The 21355-nt window shown below is 37.5% G+C and overlaps 1 protein-coding gene across 1 annotated transcript in view; it reads left to right on the forward strand.

Moving 5' to 3' along the window:
- LOC139950075 (bombesin receptor subtype-3-like) overlaps nt 1-21355 on the forward strand; it is a 55487-nt gene that overhangs the window by 18136 nt on the left and 15996 nt on the right. The gene's annotated exons all lie outside the window — the stretch shown is intronic.

Below are 21355 nucleotides of genomic sequence, written 5' to 3' on the forward strand. Positions count from 1 at the left end.
TGATGGGACATCCCTGCGCCGTGTTCAAACAAATAATTCGTGGCGAGGTTTAGGATCAGCAGCTGACATTTTAATTACCAAATCCAAATATGGTAACAATTACGCACTTTGTTGGTGGAGAGGGAGTTATACCCAAACCACCCGAGAGGTACAATGTACCATTCCAACACAAAATTGTAAACAAGTTGCAGCATGAGCATCATAATAATTCTGCAAGCATCAACGGGGATAACTGTAAAAAAAAAAAAAGTTTCAAAAGATGTGTTTTTGTCAAATCAGGATGCAACGTGTAAAAAATAATCCAATTAGAGATCCGCATCCTACTCAGAAAGAATAGAATTCCCAACTCGCGGTGCTCGATTTTGGGGGCATGGTATCCTATAATTGTGTCTTTATTGTGAGCTTGGATTCTCAGGAAATTTTTAGATGATTGTATATAGGGAAGGGGTGTACATTTGTACCAGAGGAATGTAGTGTGTTTAAAGTAGTGGAATATTTGGGGATACCCTCTGTCCCAATAGGGCATGATATAGAATAAACATGTACCCTTAGAACATATCTATAATTGGTACACTCTCAGTCGTAAACTTAATAACCAAGAGTTGACTGTCCGGAAAATAAACAACTTTCTTAGAGCAAACCGCATTTTTGTAGCATACAAAAATGCAAACAATTTTGCATTATTATATCAGTACGTTTCTGGATAATGGTATTGACCGGTATCGGTATTATTAAACAGGATTGGTTGAGCTGGGACAAAACGGTCACAGTTTTTTTTTTTTTTTTTTTTTTTTTTTAACACTATACAGACAATGCTTCAAGTTGGCCATGGGCTAAACCAAGGTTATTTAAAAGTTGTTGTGTACAACCAGACCCCCTGCTGACCATACATAATAACAAATCTTACTGTTAAAATGGGGGCTTATTCCATTGTTTTAGTCAGGAGAAAATAATGAAAAACCATGCACAATGTTCAGCATGTAAACACATCGTTGATAACAACCGAAATCATGCAACTGTTGCGTTTTTTATGGGTTTTTAAGATTGAAACAATTTTCTTGATTATTTAGTTCATGTCGCTAGTTAAACAATATAATATTAATAATAATAAACAACGCTTATAAAGTGCCTTACATCCATGACTGGACCCCAAGGCGCTGTACACATTAAAAATAGCTCCAAACAAGAGCAAAAATTACCAAAGAGCATAAACGATTTCTAAAAACATAAACCACAAAAATGGACCAGCCAATAATTAAAATCACAAACCGCGAAATTTAAAAAGTTATGGAAAAGCACTACTATAAAAAGATTAGTTAAACTTACAATACTTTAAAAAGGTGTCCATAGGAAATACACTTACAATTAACAAAGTTATGAATATTTTAATCAATTGTTTTCATAATATAAAGATCGCTGAGATAATACATCAATACGTTATATTTTTACATACTTTTGTCTACCCTTCGTTGTACAAAGACGCCGGATGATCTCAAAGGTGCAGTGCAATATCTTTTGTTTTATTTTATTGAACTCGTTTTATTTCATACTTTTGTTCAAATTAATAACAAGATTTTTCAAGTTGTTGTGCACATAAAAGCCAGGCGTAAGAGTCTGAAATGAATACCAATTAGTGAAACCTTTATAAATAAATCGACTACTTGCCGAGCAAACAATCTAAACAAAAAGTCAATTCCTCGCGTGATTTATGTTTGAAGTACTGCCCCTCTTTGTCTCTATTTACATTTTTATTTGATAAAAACTTAAGCAAATGGGAGACTTTTAGGCGCTAGGTGGCAGCAGACTTGCAAGGTTAATTTTCATTGTTTACGTAGTTCTGAGCATGCGCACATGACCGAGAGCAATGGATTTTACCTGGTAAGTCTGCTGCTACCAAGCGTCCTGGAAGTCTCCTATTATCCTTAATTTTGGTGACAACCGATATCAGCTGTTGCAGTTTTTTCATAAGTTTTCAAAAACAATTTTCTCGAGTATGGCTGATTTCAGAGGGAAATATTATTTCACATGATTATAAAGCCGTTGGACACTTTCTGAACATTAAAAAACTAAAATTACAAATAACTTACAGGGTTTACAGAAAGTAATAGTGAAAGACTTCCATTTAAATATTATTTAATGAAATGCTTTACTTTTTGAGAAAACAATTATAAATTCTCAATATCGAGAATAACTGATTTATTTTGAAACCATGTCATGACACGGCGAACCGATTGAGCCTAAATTTTTACATGTTTGTTCATTTATATATAAGTTGTGATACACGAAGTGTGAGCTTTTGGACAATACTGTTTACCGATGTTGTGCGATTGCTTTAAAATGGTTCTGGTATGAACTTCATACGTGGTAAATTTTCAAATTAAACACATCGGTTTAGTGATAAACACGAAGTTGTATCACTTGAACAACAATAAAACAAAACGTTATTTTTAATTATTTTTCGGTATATTATGTATGTTCGTTGTACATAGACGCTGGTACGAACACAAAAGTGAAGGACAAAGGACTATATAAAGCCTTTTTGTTTAGCGATATATTTTGTTTCGGGTACATAAATGACAGACATAAAAAGTCTCAATTTAATGTGAGAAACCTTTATAACAAGTTCAATTATTTGCTGAGTAACTTCACACACGCATATTAGTCAAATTAATTTATGGGAAACAATCTATCAAAAACGTCAATTCCGCACTAGATGTATTATTGAATTAAATACCTGTCCTTCACTATCTCTATTATTTACAATGTTTATTTGATAAAAATGTAAGCAATTTGGGAGGGTTCAAGGAAAGACCGATGTGTTTGGTTTTAAAACAATGGAGGTCAACACAATCTCAATTGGTCTTTTAATGGGTCCAATAACCTTGTAACAGAGTATTTTTAGCACTTGACCGAATACCTACCAGCATTAAAACTTAAAACCGAACAATGTAATTAAATACGAGTTAATTCCAAATTGCTTGGGTGAAACCCAGACAAAAACGTCAACTTCAGAATTAATCCATACTTCTGAAGACAGTTTTTAACTTCTGATCGAAACGTCTAGTGGTAACAGAGAATTTATCACTATCCAAAATACCAGCAGTAAAAACTAAAACCAAACAAGAGAATTGAAAGAAGTGACATGTGAATTCGTTCTAAATGGTTTTGTGATTCCCTGATGATTAGAAGCCACGTATCGGCGTCTACAGCCTCAGAATGAATTTATACTTCTGAAGACATTCTGTAACTTCTGATCGAAACGTCTATATGTGTTACACCACTGGGATCCCCGGTTTCAGGGTACAATTCTCATCCAAATTGCTTGGTGAACCCCATACTTTTTTAGAAGCCACTCAACGTACAGCTTCAGTATAAATCCATCTGAAGACATATTGGAGTATAGATCAGAATCTGTGTGTAAGTGACCAAGAATGGGGTCAAATATGATGCCCAATCCGTGATAAAAATACAATTTTTGAAACCATTTTCTTGGTCAGGCTGACCTGGAAATGGTCGATCCGTCAATTTCACCAAACTCTTCCTAACTCATTCTTAGGACTTAGGACGAGTCCCAGTCTTGCACTGTAAATTGTAATAAGATTAATCGCAAGTTGGGACTAGTTATAACTCGTCGTGTTAAACTCGAGATAGGAAGAATCATATAGCGTTTCGTGAAATCGGCTCCTGGCACTCTGGAACCCTGAATCCGTGTCATCCGGAACTTGTTTAGAGTTTTCAGAAAGTCCATACGCCCAGTAATGGAATATTGCTGTGACATCTGGTCCGGTGCCCCAACATGTCACTTATCTTTGCGTAATAGGATTCATCAACCGAGCTATTTAATCTGGTAGGACATGGATGTGGCATCATCCTCATAAACCTCTTCCTGTTAGTGTCAGACGTTATATGTCTCCTTATTAAAACTCTTCTTATTATTAGTATGTCCGTCCTAATAATGTCGTTCCCTCGTTGGCCCTTCTTTGCGCACCTTCACTCGCGTGCAACACACACTTTGCCGTATCGTCTCACACTTTTCTGTCTGTTCCAAAGGTTAGAATATTGTGGGATATACGGTACCATTTTTTAAACGTATCTCCTGCATTTTGGAACTCTCGCTGTGGCTTAACTTGTTTCGCCATCTTGGCAACTATTTTAGTTTAAGGTGAATGTCAATAGATACCAGACCTGCTCTTTCTCTAAATTTTCTTATTTTGCCGTATCTGTTCCAAGGTCAGGATTGTGAGAAATTTTAATATTTTGTTTTACCATACTTCTGCACTTTGGAACTCCCTTTAGCTTAAATTGTTTTCCACCATCTTGAAAACTATTCTAATTTTAGAGGAATGTGAACAGATACCATCTGTTCTCTCTAGATTGTCTTTAGTTTGCCTTTAGCTTTTCCATTCAGTGGCCATTTGTCCTTGTGTTGAGCGATTGGTCACTACAAAAAATACCGTTCAAGTCTTGAACGCGGTTGAACTTGTTATTACTCACCATGATGAATATAGCAAACAAGAAGAAAAGGTTCCGTTTTAGTTGTGGGTCGAACACCAACTGTCCATTTGGCTGTCCATGTACACTGCTGCTGTCGCGAGGAAACAAAACCGCACACTTTCACGGGTCTCGAATCACGAACACGTGCGAGAGCCATTATAGTGATAAAGCCATTATAGTCTGTGACGTCAAACTATTTAATTGAAAAGTTCACTGCACGCGCCACGCATAACTCTCAGCCAATGATATGACTTCCTTTTGGGACGGGTGCCGTTTGAGCGTGTGATTTCCAATTATATTCATTCGATTTCCTGAGATAATTGAATACTTGAAGGGAATGCATCTTTCATCGTCTTGGCTAATAAGTTTCTTAATGTACTGGTAATTGCACCACATGGCCGATGGATACCACTTGTCACATAATATAATTAGTGCAAGAAGTCATTAAAGCAAAAAACATCAATTACAAATAGAATAATGCCAGCCCAATAAGAATTAACCATCTGAGGTAAACGTTTATGTCTTCAACATATGGCTCCTTTCTACATTCAAACGTTATTTGCTACATGCCCAATTCTCTATAAAATGTAAAATTTTACCTTTTCTTACATTAAGCTGTTATGTGTGTAAATGCAAACTGTGCTAGTGGGAAAGTTAAGACAAGTCTTATCTCGAGTAAGTACTATAGTCCTAAGTTAGGACTATCTTTGTGAAATTCGACCCCGCGTGTAATGTCACAGATAACATGGTCATACTTTGACCGATAGTTTACCCATATAGGCGTCTCCTAAAAAATACATAACTTTTGTTGTTTTAGTTGCCTGTTTGTTTTTATATACCTTTAACACGTTTTACCTACCTGTGCGAGCATCAACACATGCGTTTTACTCTACGTTATGAATTAAAGGAACACGTTGCCTTGGATCGGACGAGTTGGTCAAAACAAAAGCGTTTGTAACCGTTTTTTATAAAATGCATATGGTTGGAAAGATGTTTTAAAAGTAGAATACAATGATCCACACAAGTTTGCCTCGAAATTGCGTGGTTTTCCTTCTACTGTGCGAACTAACATGGTCGGCCATTTATGGGAGTCAAAGTTTTGACCCCCATAAATGGCCGACGTGTTAGTCGACAAGGTAAAAGGAAAACCACGCAATTTCGAGGCATGTTTGTGTGGATCATTGTATTCTACTTTTACAACATCTTTCTACCCATATGCATTTTATAAAAAACGCCGGTTACAAACGCTTTTCAAAGACCAACTCTACCAATCCAAGGCAACGTGTTCCATTAAGTATCCATAATTGGCACTTTGCAAAGTATCGAAAATGCTGTGGCACTATGTTTTTGTAGCGTTTTTAAAAGCAAATGGCTTTTGACAGGTTTCGAAAGGTTCTGAATGTGTGTTTACTTTTGTACGTGATGAGTAGAAGGTTTTGAGGCTTATAGCGTTTACCATTTGAAGGCAACAGTAACACGGGTTACACTTTTAAGAGAACCTGTTGGATAATACTTAAACATATTATCACCTTAGTTTTTTTGGGGGGAAGGGTATTAGCCTTAATCCACGAACTTCTATAGTGTTTTAACAAAGAAACACCGTCCACATAAGCTACCGTCCAATTTGACAACTTGGTAGTTTCTAAAAACGTCTCGACAGGCGAACAAACATGCAGGCCCATTGAACACAATTATTTTGAGTTCATTTAATAGATGTTAAATTTGCATCGGGGATCAAGACTATTCCATTTGGTTTTACCCTTAAAACACTCTAGAATTGCAAAGTTTGTGGTTCGAATCCCGTCCTAGTAATATGCCCGTAATATTCATTTATGATCATCTACCTTTAATAAAATAAAACGCATCATAATAAGTACATGCCGTTTGATATTAATACAAATATTGCAGTACTTTGAGACGATGCAAAATGCTTTATGTTTCTGTAGGCTAGGCGTCCACCCCAAGTAAATTTGACTGACATATTATGGGTGTTTACCAAACACCTCCCCCTTTATTATTGAACACTGAACTGAGGTGCGTTTTCGCAACTGTAACCCGATAACTCTTATAGTCATTGGTCAGTGATTATCCAATGGTCAGTTCAGCCGAAATGAGTTATTGATGACTTTAAAGGAACACGTTGCCTTGGATCGGTCGAGTTGGTCTTTGAAAAGCGTTTATTATAAAATGCATATGTGTAAAAAAATGCTGTAAAAGTAGAATACAATGATCCACACAAACATGCCTCGAAATTGCACGGTTTTCCTTTTACCTCGTCGACTAACACAGTCGGCCATTTATGGGAGTCAAATTTACACGGTCGGCCATTTATGGGAGTCAAAAATTTGACTCCCATAAATGGCCGACTGTGTAATTTGACTCCCATAAATGGCCGACCGTGTTAGTTCGCACAGTAAAAGGAAAACCACGCAATTTCGAGGCAAACTTGTGTGGATCATTGTATTCTACTTTTAACACATCTTTCCAACCATATACATTTAATAACAAACGGTTACAAACGCTTTTTTATAGACCAACTCGTCCGATCCAAGGCAACGTGTTCCTTTAAGTTTGTTCGTTTTGTACAACCTCTGAATACACTGCTCAGACGTGACGGTAGAAAAAAATAGGTCACTTGTTTCTTGTATTGTTTTATGATCGATTATTTTATGAACTGAGCCCATAAAATTGCCCTTTTTATGGCGTATACCTGCACAATTATATTAACACAAACACTTACTGGAATACTGTCGTCATAAACGACAATTGTTTATTGTTCTGGAAATTCACCAGTGTTTTTTTATTTTTTATTAAAAATTTGAATTTCACATTTGTATTTATTGCTTTGAAATCTCCCCAAATTTATTGTTTTAAAAAATTCCCCAATGTTTTTATTGTTTTGAAAATTCCTATTCAACCAAAGCAAGGATTTGATAACAAAAAAAGGTGTAAAAATTTGCTTGACATTTTCAAACTGTGTGTCAAAATATTGTTCACTTAGGCCTATTATACATTCACATGTAAATGGCAAACAAAATAGGGTGTCCAAAAAGACACCTATAGACACGCAGACACCCCTCTGCATGGGTAACACTTTGAGCCCAGTGCCAATTTATATAGCAAATTAAAATCGGAGATTCTTCCTGTCAATGTAATGTTGTTTCAATGGAATCGCACGTTGTCAAATTACCCCAATACATCATCATGTCATCCGAATTACTGCTCAACCCAGGCCAACAAGAAACCCAATTCTCTGATTCCTTTAGTTGTTTTGAGTTTTCTGGATGTTACAAAATGCCTGTTACGCGCCCATTTTGTGTCTTTGTGCACTGCATATACTCGCAGACTGTGGGTGAGGATGCCAAGATGCAGATCGGCCTAAAATACCTAAAATTACTGACTTTGCTTTAATAATGTTGGCTGGTATTAGTTAATGAGGTCAGTTCAGCCGAAATGAGTTATTGGTGACTTTAAGTATGTTCGTTTTGTACAACCTCTGAATACACTGCTCAGACGTGACTGTAGAAAATAAATAATAGTTCACTTGTTTCTTGTATTGTTTTATGATCGATCATTCTATGAACTGAGCCCATAAAATTGCCCATTTTATGGCGTATACCTGCACAATTATATTAACACAAACACTTATTGGAATACTGTCGTCATAAACGACAATTTTTTATTGTTCTGGAAATTCACCAGTGTTTTTTCATTTATTTAAAAATTCCTCAATGTATTAATTGTTATTTAAAATTTCACAATTGTATTTATTGCTTTGAAAATTCCCCAAATTTATTGTGTTAAAAAATTCCCCAATGTTTTTATTGTTTTGAATATTTCTATTCATTCAAAGCAAGGTTTTAGCCAGGGTTTGATAACAAATAGAGATGTCAGAATTCGCTTGACTTTTTCAAACTGTGTGTCAAAATATTGTTCACTTAGGCCTATTTCACATTCACATGTAAATGATAATAATAATAATAATAATGAAAATTTATAAGGCGCCGGTATCCGCCATGACTGACGCTCATGGCGCACAAACAAATGACAAACAAATAGGGTGTCCAAAAAGACACATAGACACGCAGACACCCCTCTGCATGGGTAACACTTTGAGCCCAGTGCCAATTTATATAGCAAATTAAAATCGGAGATTCTTCCTGTCAATGTAATTTTATTTCAATGGAATCGCACGCTGTCAAATTACCCCAATACATCATCATGTCATCCGAATTACTGCTCATCCCAGGCCAACAAGAAACCCAATTCTCTGATTCCTTTAGTTGTTTTGAGGTTTCTGGATGTTACAAAATGCCTGTTACGCGCAAATTTTGTGTCTTTGTGCACTGCATATACTCACAGACTGTGGGTGAGGATGCCAAGACGCAGATCGGCCTAAAATACCTATTACTGACTGCTTTAATAATGTTGGCCGGTATTAGTTAATGATAACACAACGCCTATATGGACTGTTTGGTTTTCAGTTATAACAATACTACATAATTAGCACATTCACCCAGTTCCCATTTCCATGTTCACACTCTAAAAACTCACCGGTCTTAACCGACCGTTTCCGGGTCCCGTGGGTCCTGACCCACATTTTCATATTAAGTAAATTTACCTGGCCTACTTCACAGAGAAAACGAAGGAGATTGCCTCCATGCCCCTGTCATTGTCTTGGTGCCCCTGTCATTATCTTGATGCCCTTAAAATGCCACAGAAGAAATTGACAATTTCCTTATATAGGGTGACCTTTACCAAAAATAAAATGCCTTGGTGCCCTTGCCCTTTCAAGCATAGAGGCCCGATCTGAATATACCAAACAACAATTATATACCATGGCGTCTCATACCTTGAATTGGGCCATTGGAAAAGGGCCATTGGAAAATCTTAAAGATTGACAAATCCAAGGGGCACCAAGGCGAAGACCTGAGCGGCAGAGACAGTGCCTTCGTTGTCCCATGTTATTCCAGGCTTGGTTGGGTGCACTTTCACAAAGAGAAAGTCAAGCCTAATCTCGAGTTACTAGTCCTAACTTAGGACGAGTCTTTAGGCTTTTAATAACTCCTATACAAAGTCCTATAGGACTATTCGCAAGTATGGGACTTTCATAGTGAAATCGACCACGGTGTCTCAAAGAAATCATTATGACGCACGAAGAGTTGAGTAGATTTTAAATTTATTTGTTTATTTTCAATCAAATTTGTCTTCAAAAAATGTGTTTGTTTAATTTCGAAATAATCTGTTTCATGCTGACTTTTTTTTTTCTTCCAATTACTTAATATGGCCTTGAATAGCTTTTAAAATGCCATCAAACAGGAAACTTAATACAATTTGGATTTTTAATTTGCTCTAAACCTGTTTTAAAGTTTAATAGTACCTGTATATAATAAGCCAGTTAATAAAAAATATTACAACTTTCATTAAAACATTGCTACCTGATATGATGGCGCCAGGACTTATATAGACAGTGAGGTAATTTATTTCGCCGAGTAAATTAAACTCCAAGTTGCCTTGGTAATTTATCTTGCTAATTAGTGTCGGTGTTCTTTCCCAAATCGATTTATTCCATATAATCTTTATTGGGGGAGATCAAGTTTCTCGCTACCACGCATTTCAAATTAATCTTTCAAAAAAAAAAAATTGGAAAAGTCTAGACTGTTCTGTTCCAAGAATGTTCTCTTGTTTTTAATAATTATTCAGTTTGTATACAGGGCTTTATACACCATGTCTCAAAGCGCTTCCAACATTATTACCCTGAACCCCTAGGCCATTTCATTCCTTAAACTATATCAGCTCCCTGGGATACAGCCTGTGCCGCCAAATAAAGCGCACTTTTAGCTGAACCAACCACAAGAACCATCTCTGCACTCACAGGTCCCATTTACAACTGGGTGGAGAGAAACAACCAGTAAAGTGTCTTGCTCGGGGCATAGAGCACCCAGGGACACAAGTGTCACGACCGGGATTCGAACCCACACTCTGCTGAACAGAAACACGTAGGTTGAGTTCGGTGCTCGTTTCGCCCTCACTCCGAGCGTTGACAGCTGCTTGAAATCAACAATCCATTTCGAAGTAAATTTCAGGCCCGCTTAAGGGCCCCGGGAAAATTTTATGTCGTAGATGCCCTCTGGTGCAATCTACGTCATTCTAAAAACTTACGGGAATGACTTTGTCTTTAATTTTTAATGCATGAACTTTACGTTTTAAATAGGTCTTAATATCTCGAATTGATGCATTGCGACCAAATTATGTATGTAGGGGGCGTCTTAGTGCACAAGTATGTCATACAGTTACGATGGCACTTGGCTTTGGAGTGTTTGTTGTACATTTTAGCCAGACCGTTGGTCAGTAATATAACAGGCTAGGCTTGGAAACCCTCTTTGTCTTGTTTGTTGGGGGAAAACTGACATATAAGAGCTTTTTGTTCAGTCAGGATTGGCCTGCGACTGCCTAATTCCTAATGGATTGAAACAGCATGACTTGAGTCCCGTCTTCATGCTTCGGTTGTAGTTATCTGCCAACAACATGGACATCGGTCAACGCAGCTGTAGGGGGATTTCCCTCATGGTTGTGAAATGTTATTCAAACCAGAATACAATACGTTACCCCAGAGCTTAACCACTGCTTTAAAGTAAAGTAAAACTTCAAAAACAATAGCGACAACGACGACAACAACAAAAGAAGCAACACTAACTTCAACAAATACAAAAACAGCAACAGCAGCAGCAGCACTAGCAGCAGCAACAACAACAACGACGACAACAGCATCAACACAACCAACAGCTGCAACATCACCAACAACTGCAACATCACTAACAACTGCAAAGACACCGAAAACTACAGCGACAGTGACAGCGACAGTGACAGTGACAGCGACAATGAAAGCATCAGTGACAATGACATCATCAGTGACAATGACAACATCGGGGACAACGACATCATCAGTGACAACGACAGCATCAGTGACAACGACAGCATCAGTGGCAACGACAGCATCAGTGTCAACGACATCATCAGTGACAACGACATCATCAGTGACAACGACATCATCAGTGACATTGACAGCATCAGTGAAAACGACAGCATCAGTGACAACGACAGCATCAGTGACAACGACAGCATCAGTGACAACGACATCATCAGTGACAACGACAGCATCAGTGACAACGACATCATCAGTGACAACGACAGCATCAGTGACAACGACAGCATCAGTGAAAACGACAGCATCAGTGACAACGACAGCATCAGTGACAACGACAGCATCAGTGACAACGACATCATCAGTGACAACGACAGCATCAGTGACAACGACATCATCAGTGACAACGACATCATCAGTGACAACGACAGCATCAGTGACAACGACAGCATCAGTGTAACCGACAGCATCAGTGACAACGACAGCATCGGTGAAAACCACAGCATCAGTGACAACGACAGCATCAGTGACAGCGACAGCATCAGTGACAAGGACAACGACAGCGACATGACAAGGACAACGACAATGAAAACGACAACAACACCACCAACAACACCACCACCAACACCACCAACATTAACAACGACGGTCGATTACGTGAGATGAAAGATCAACAGAGGCAACCTTTAAAAAGTTAATTTACATCAAACATTCGCGGAATTAAACAATTCTCAGTCAGGCCGTAAACAGCTACGGTTCGAGTTACAATTGGTAATCATTTACGATAGAAAAATAACGAAGATCACCGAAGGCATTTCATTAATACAAACGGAGTGTAACATCAGAGCAACCAGTGAAACAATTATGTCCGATCACGAACTTAATTAAGTGGTTAAATGTTTGTTTTTAATTACAATTTCCTTCGTCTATTACACACTGCACTGGTGGTTTGTTCTGCCATGTCGTGAACCATCATCACGCGAGATAATGACCATCGACCAATAACACAGCCAGTAAATTCATAGACGCGATCAAATCTCGAGAGACTTCATGTCTTAAGGTGTGAATATGCCACAACTAAACATTGCTAAAGTTGTATACAGTTTGCCACCTGCGCGCTCAGATGCATTTTTGGCACATTGTGTGGCATTTGTAACAACTTGTTTCAAGTCAATAATTCATTAAAGGTATGAATGAATACCTTCATCATTAAAGCTGCCTATGATGTATTGTTCCCTGTGACCACTATGTGGGTGGTGTTTTTGATTCGCATAAGAGAGGAGTCTGACTTTATTGTGACCCGCAGGCCTGGGTTTGGATACATAAATTTGATTGTATAGAAAAATTAGATGCGTGTGGGTTTTCCCTGAAAATGTGACCCGCAAATTGGAAAACAAAATTTTGTCAAGGTTGGTTAAATGGTGTTTTTCTTGAAAGCTATTGAGGATTGGAATGAATGTACTCTTCAAAAAACCAATTGTGTGGCATTCACTAATGATTCTTGTATTGAAACTGTAGAGGATTGGAAGAATATTTTCTTAAAAAAAACGGTTTTACCATCCCTTTATGATGTGTTTTTAAAAACTAGATTATTCGAACAATATATGTATACTCTTCCAAAAAACAATAACGTAGCATTTCTTTATGATCTTTTTGAAAACTATAGACGAGTTGAAAAACCAATGATGTACCATCCCTTTATGACATGTTTCTTGAGACTAGAGGATTTGAATCAAATGTAGTCTTCTAAAAACACAGTGATGTGCCTTAATTGCTCAATCCGTAGTCAGTTCATATAATAGTATGTGTAGCTCTTACAACATTAATTACAATATCCCTTTACAATCCCGTCAGATAAAATGGAGAAAAAAATTATTAAAAGAATGTCAGGTCAAACATGTTCAAGCAACCATCAAACCATCGGTTTCCAAAATAAGTATGTTATCTTGTAGACCGTAGCAAGCACGTAATGGAATTTGAGACCCAATATGTTATTACAACGTGTGCGTGCATAGTAACATGATTTTGAATGAGGGCTTGTTTTCCCGGTTATATTGTGGACTCTTGTCAAGTTCGGGCGTAACTTGAGAAGCATGTTTGCTTTGATGTTGTCCCCGCGTGTTCCTCCCCATTGACCGATAGTAGACTCTAGACAGACGATTGGTGCATAGGTGCTAGACAATGTAGGCATGCTTCAAATTCGAAAAATATTGGTTTAAGACACTGAACACCTTTGGTAATTGTCAAAGACAAGTATTATTAGTTGGTGTATCCCAACGTATGCATAAAATAACAAACCTGTGAAATTTTTGACTCAATTGGTCAACGAATGTGCAAAAGAATAATGAAAGGAAAAACACACTTGGTGCACAAGTGCGGCTTCCAGATGCCTAAAAGGGACGTCAGGTCTGAATTACTTTAATATTTGAGTGAGAAATTACCTCTCTCAAAAAACACGCTAATTCAGAGGGACCCGTTTCTCATAATGATTTGTACTTCAATTTTTGGTAATATATATTATAATATTTTGTATTTATCTTGGCACAGTGCAACAATACGCAATATGCGTGGAAGTGTCGTGGCCGAGCGGTTAAGAGCACCGAATTCAAACTCTGGTGTTTCTGATCAGCAGAGTGTGGGTTCGAATCCCAGCCGTGACACTGTGTCCTTGAGCAAGACACTTAACCATTGCTTCGTCCTTCGGATGGGACGTAAAGCCGTTGGTCCCATGTGTTGTGTAACGCATGTAAAAGAACCCAGTGCACTTATTGAAAAGAGAAGGGGTTCGCCCCGGTGTTCCTGGTTGTTGCTGCTTAATGCGCCTTAGCACCTTGTAAACCCTTATAAGGTGCTAAATAATTGGGTCTCAGAATTCATCACTGCAATAACCTATCTTTCTGAAAGTGTGTATATATTCAGCGCCTTGAGTACCTTGTTTAGTAGATACGTGCGCTATATGAGACTTCGATATATTATATTATATATATAATGCCACAAGTTGTGCGAAGCAATTTTCTCGCACACGAGCTAGAAATAATATGAGGGGGCACGGAATTCATTCGGCCATGTTGTGATGCCATTTAAAACCATCTTCCGTTTAGACCAAACTGTCAACATAATAATATATCACTACCTTCCATTGCCATATACGAACAAATCACAAGGTCTGGAATGTAACGGTCGTGTGCGTGAAACACTCTAGCGAGGAAAAAGCTATTAGCACATACGCTGCGGACATGACAACCTCGCCTTTATTGTTGTTGCTCACAATATAAAAACTAATTTACCTTTCTCAGTGTAACTCTCCTTTCACACCTAAACGTATTCCCTCAACATTCCATAAACGAGAGGGACTGGACCTGGACACAAATATAACTATAGAGACAAACTGGAAGTGGAAGTTAGGAACAAATTACAAGATATGGAATGTAACGGCCCTATGCTTGAAACACCTGGACACATAATTATAGAGACAAACTAGAAGTGGAAATTGAAACATGAATTAGAAATAAACGGTTATTAGAATGATAACACCCATAATTAATACTCATCAATTAGAAACTAGACATTGAGGGTTTGTAAACAAACTCTAGGTGTTCGGTTTCCGGGAGTAAAAGCCCGGTGTAAAAAAAACCAAATATTGCACATTGCTTTGTGCTTAAGATTTGTAATAAATTATCAAAATTGCAAAATTTTTCAAAACAACACAATGACATCATTGAAACATGAATTAGAAATGAACGGCCATTAGAACGATAACACCCATAATTAATACCAATCAATTAAGAAAAAAACTGAAGACAGTGATAGTTTTACAGACGGTGTCATCTATAAATGACAGTTTTTAGTCATTAAATGATGAAACACAGGCTTCGTATGAAGGGCAGTGTAGTTTTGCTTTCATACATTCTTTTTTTTTCTCTCTTGATGTGGAGTTATATTACTCCGTTTATTCAACATTCATCAGCAAAGGCATACATCAAATAAAACACTATCAAAAGACACTCCAGTAAACGATGAAACACAGGCTTCGTAAGAAGGGCAGTGTAGTTTTGCTTTCATACATTCTTAATTCTTTTTTTTTCTCACTATTTTGGAAACGAAAGAGCCCGGAAGCATATCACTGTAGATACAAAATTTAAAGTGGAATATGAAACGTGAATTAGAAATGATCTACAGTCATAACTACTCGATGGGATTCGAACCCACGACCCCTTCACAGGGCTCGGGAAAGTACTAAGTATACATTGCTGAGAAACCTCGTTGTATGGGTAAAAACCAAAATTAATATTCTTTATCCCCGATGTTAATTTAACATCCATTAAAGGAACACGTTGCCTTGGATCGGACGAGTTGGTCTTTTAAAAGAGTTTGTAACCGTTTGTTATAAAATGCATATGGGTAGAAAGATGTAAAAGTAAAATACAATGATCCACACAAACATGCCTCTAATTTGCACGGTGTTCCTTTTACCTCGTCGATTAACACGGTCGGCCATTTATGGGAGTCAAACTTTGACTCCCATAAATGGCCGACCGTGTTAGTTCGCACAGTAAAAGGAAAACCACGCAATTTTGAGGCAAATTTGTGTGGATCATTGTATTCTACTTTTAAGACATCTTTCCAACCATATGCATTTTATAAAAAACTGTTACAAACGCTTTTTATAGACCAACTCGTCTAATCCAAGGCAACGTGTTCCGTTAATTATACAATCAGAACGTTAGATATCCATCTAACCAATTGAGAAAAACCCGAAGGCAGTGATTGTTTTAGTTTGGTCTCATCAAAGGGACAATTATCAATCCTTGGAAGATGAATCAAAGGGTTCATTTTAGGGGAACCAGAAACTTATTTCAAGTTGCGTTTTAAAGCTTTCTTGTTATTAAGTTCAAAACAATACTAATTCCCAAGAAAATGTCGCCTCATTTAATACTCTGTTAAAAAGCAAGATTGACACATGGAATACAACTAAACACACCATCTGCCTGCCGAGTGCCGAATGGTTCCTGCTCAGCGGGGCAGGGCACCCCCTCCTCCCACCCATACGTGAGAATCACCTCCATGAGACAAATTCAATTATTTGTCTGTTTACTAAAAGGCAATTAAGAGGCAACAAGACAATCTCCAAGTAAAAACGCAGTCAATAATGTATCCATGTCTTCTCTAATTCATTCTAACATGGGTTTCTGTTTTTACGTTCAATTTCGTTTAGGTTCGTTTCGGTCGCCCAATTTCTTTTATAGACATTCATTCTATACAATTTCATTCAATTTACAGTTGAATTTACAGTTGATGACATTGAATGGTTGACCAGCTTTTTGCTGATGCTGATTTTTAATTTGAAAGATGTGTGCGTGTTAAAGACTCTGATGGACACTATTTTGTAATAATACTAATTTATTGTTAGCATAAAAGCTAACTTGGTAATGAGCAATGGAGAGCTGTTGATGATATAAAACGGCTCCGTCTGACTAACATAGTTTTTGAGAAAGAGGTAATTTCTCACTAAAATATTAACAGACTTCAGCTGAAGCCTTTTTATGCATCTGAAAGCACACACAGTTGTTCAACAAGTGTGTCTTTTATTTTGTTATTCTCCTGCAACTTCGATGACCAGTTGAACCCAAATTGTCACAGGTCTGTTATTTTTTGCATAATATGTTTGGATACACCAAGTGAGAAGACTGGTCTCTGACAAATTATTACCAAACGTGCCCAGTGCCTTTAAACTGTTTGAATTGAATTGCTTCGCTTGACTGTTTAATGCTGATTCAACAGAGCATTAATTTTCAACGTGTATGAGCCAGGTGTTAAATCGAATACATTTTTGTTGAACTCGGCCGGTACATTCAGAATCGTTGTCGTTAAAACACATGCCAGGCCTCATTAACATTTTGAAGGAACCATTTCTAAGGAACCTTGCATGGCATTTTAAACGGCAACTTGAACAAATTGGGAATGTTATTTTAATTTATTTTTTAAGTAATTATAAGTGTAATTTTGACATGTTTACACTTCCGGTTTTTTTCTGTAATAATCGATCACAAAATCAAGCCTGAACGTCATGGTTTTGGAAAACTAGAAACACTTCTGCCGTTTCCGTTTCGAAAACGAAGGTATCCAAAACGGTTGTTTTTACATAATTAAAATCTGTTTAATCTCATGTGAACTCAATTTCCGTATAGATTTAACAGATTTTAAATGATTTTAAACCAGAAACCACCTGTTGTCGTTTTCATTTAAGTAGGTCGACAAAAAGCACAATGTTTACAGATTTACACTTGCACGGTTTGAATATAATAATAGTAGAAAGCTTCCCTTAAATTATTACTCGCTGAGGTAAATGAGAAATGAGTAAACCAATATTGTACTTTTTTCTCAGGAGACTGAAGTTATTTATAGCATGAACAACGTATTTACCAGTACTGGTATTTACGCGAATTTCCTGAAATCATCGCTCTGTGATTATTTTGCACTTTTTTTCTCTCAAAAACTTGACGACTTTAAAGGCCTGAAACTTCTACAGGTAAGTTACCTGAGATAACATACTTCATTCACAGTGCATGAATAGGGATTTTCGTCATGGCCAAACACAACTTTGACATATACAAAAGGTATCAAAACCCTTTAGTGCGAAACTGTGTCAAATTTTATTATGCATAACACACAATTATTGTTATCAAAACCGAAACCTCAAAACAAATTCTTACCTGTTGTTTGGAACTATTTTAAATACTTGGTTAAAACATTTCTATTTAGCGAACCACCGAAAGTCTTACTCACAACTAACCATCATCAAAATAAATATTCTCATCAAACAATCATGACCAACTAAAGATTATGAAACCTGTCCGCTCAACTCTCCAGTCTCCTAATGACGAATAGAGCGCACAATAGTCGAAACGTTGAAAACAAGCCACCATTGCCCAGTTTCATGGCTCTGCTTACCGCAGAATTCTGCGCTTACAGCCACTAGAATTGCGCGCTTCGTAAATCGATGTAACGATTTCAGCAAACAAATTGCAATTGCAACTGTAGGTTTGCCTTCATACCAAAGACGGCAACTAAATAAATAAAACAAAGTCTAAACGTCTTGCAGTTCTCTTAAATTATTGGGGGGGGAATCATCTTGAAATATTCAAGATAGTTCAGAACAATTTGAGAATTTTCGATTTGTTCATCCTTACAGAATTAGTAAGAAAAAAACTCGTCTAAAATCACAGAGATGTACACAAAATTACACGGTCTAATGATGATGATGATGGTAGAAAACATCCGGAAATATTTCTGTCTGAAATATCATAACTCGATGAAAGATAGATAATACTAATTTCCCGTTTGGAGTTCAACGCTAAGTGGCATTTTATTCATTTTTTTAACAATCGATGTCATTAAAAATGTGTAATCGGTTTTTCACAATCTTGTGATCCAGGATGGCCAAACGATCTCAACCTTGTACAGGGTTGTTAGTTCAAATGTATATGGTGGATTAAATAATGTGCTTAAACTGCCGGCAACTGTGTTAAATGTTCCTTTAAGCTATTGCAGAGTACCATTTTGGTGGATTGATAACTTCTCCTTTGGCAATGAAAACCCTTCTGAATTACCCGATGCCCTTCGCTCTACAATCCTCAATCGGCACCACCAACGAGCTTTAAGATTGGTACGCCTGTCCCAGTGATACGCAATGGATACCTGAGTATAGTCTTATGCCCTTTGGTGTAACAAGACATTCTCATTTGGAGAGGGATTGCAAACTGGGGCAAGGCGGTGGCGGAAGAAATAACATGGTATACTAAGGGAGGGTACATGGGGAAAGGGACGGGGGTAGCACCTGTCCCCTAATTGCCCGTGCATCCCATCCCTGTGCCACAATGCATTTGAAATCTCGACTCTTCAGAATATTATAAATCTTTTTAATAAATAAATAAATACATGAGTCAATAAATTAAACATAACCAGTCAAATTAAAATGTTACATTGGTGATAATTTTAATGTCTTGACAATCTATGTTTCTATTCACGTAAACAACGTTTTTGTTGAAACTCATGTGAGATTATAAAATACTAATGGCATTTAAAGTGTGCTCAAAAGGCGGGCTTGTTGAAGAGAAATGCATGAGTTTCAATTGGGTAGATGTGCTCCTCCTTGTTTCCCCATAAACGTTTACGCTGTCGGCGCTGGGGCAAAGACATAATTTAAGTATTATTGTATCCTTGTGCTAGGCCAGACCTGACAGCAATTCTTTTTCAGTAGTTCAAAATTGCCATCCTCAAAAAGTTTCCTGAATTTTTGTTCAAGATTCCCTTTTTTAATCGATTTAGAAGAAAAAAATTCCCAATGAAAAGCCCTACGATTATGGCAATGTTGACGTACAGTACAAAAGATTTGCAGCCTAACACACGGGCATGGCTCTAATAACCGACTTTTGAAACTGACTTCAAAACATGGCGTTACCTGAGACTGTTGTGGTGATGACGTCATGTGAACTGGGTCGATACAATCGTGTCGTGAACACAATCCCTGATGATTTGGACTCGTTCTCAGTGTCATCTCATGAGAACGTGACTTCCTATCTTGAAGTTATTTCCAGATGTTGGTGTTTAGTATCATGTGTGCTTCAGTCATTTCTGGTAATGGTTTTACACAGTTAACAACCCTCTTCTAACCACGCAGGGCCCAGTTTCATGGAGCTGCTTCATCAGCTTAAAAAGAAGCTCAGCGCAAACTTGCGCTTACCAATGTAGGTTACCAGCCAAAACACCATGTCATACGTACCATTTGTGAACGGTATCATGCTGATTTGTACTTAGCAGAAATTTGTTAAGCCTTAGAATATTGACCCGGTTCTGGTTTATGAGGCCTGACCAATTCTAGGTCAGTTTGACCCGGAACCTTTGCTAAAAACTGGCCTGACCTAGAAATTAGTTTGTTTAGTTTTTAGAGTGCGTAAATGACTGTCCTCCTCCTTAAACAACTGTTCCCCCCATACCGGAAAATGGGTACCAAGTATTAAAATAGACTACCAATATTATGGTTACATCAGTACAGTGCCGGCATTTGCATCCGGAGGTCGCAGGTTCAAGTCCCGCTCTAGTCAATGTTTCTTTGTCTAGCCCAAAATGTTGAAAATGTATACCTTACAAATTTATCTGGATTTATTCGGAACTAGAACCCAGACGGTCCTGAGAATACGTCATGCGTACGCTGAGGCTTGTTTAAACAAATGGGGAGTTGGGAGCCAGACAGGCTACGTACGCCCGATAAGAATGAGTTGTTTTCCTAATTTACGCTAAGTACGCTCCAACAAGGTGCTTAGCATGAAATTGGAGCTGGAATGTAAAGTTTAGTCTCCTTTCAGTTGTTGCTTGGTACAATGTTCCCTGCTCGTATAATTTCCCTGTAGAGTGCATGGATTGCTTCCAGCGTCTAGAGTTGCAGTCTCGACAAAATGTTTGTGAATTGAAAGGAAACAATTTTTATGAATTTGAAACCCCCGTTGGATTATTATGATGAATGTGGATTTGGGAGAAAGAATACATTTTGGTTTTAAAGGTGGGGTAAATACTCACACCATTTATGGTTATGATTTTATTCTTATTCCATTCGTAGCCGAGTTACTAGAATGTTACGATATAACGTCACCAGTAAAACACTTCACAAAGTCCATAAAATGAGAAAGTTTGAATAGTATGTTGTTGCCATAGCGAATGATTATATTAAAAAGAATAAATGAATTGGGACTGGGATAACTTACATGACTTTATTACAAAGATGGCCGCAAAATGTTCCCTTGAATTTTTTTTTAGATCTAAGTATTCCATGGTTCCACAAAGCGTCATTGTGACCCGAGTAGAGTCACTTCGTGAGTATACAGTGACGGCACGTTAACGTTTTCATGATTAATTCATAAACAGGGCCCAGTTTCATAG

This window comes from Asterias amurensis, chromosome 17, assembly GCF_032118995.1.
Source record: "Asterias amurensis chromosome 17, ASM3211899v1".
Lineage (NCBI taxonomy): Eukaryota > Metazoa > Echinodermata > Asteroidea > Forcipulatida > Asteriidae > Asterias > Asterias amurensis.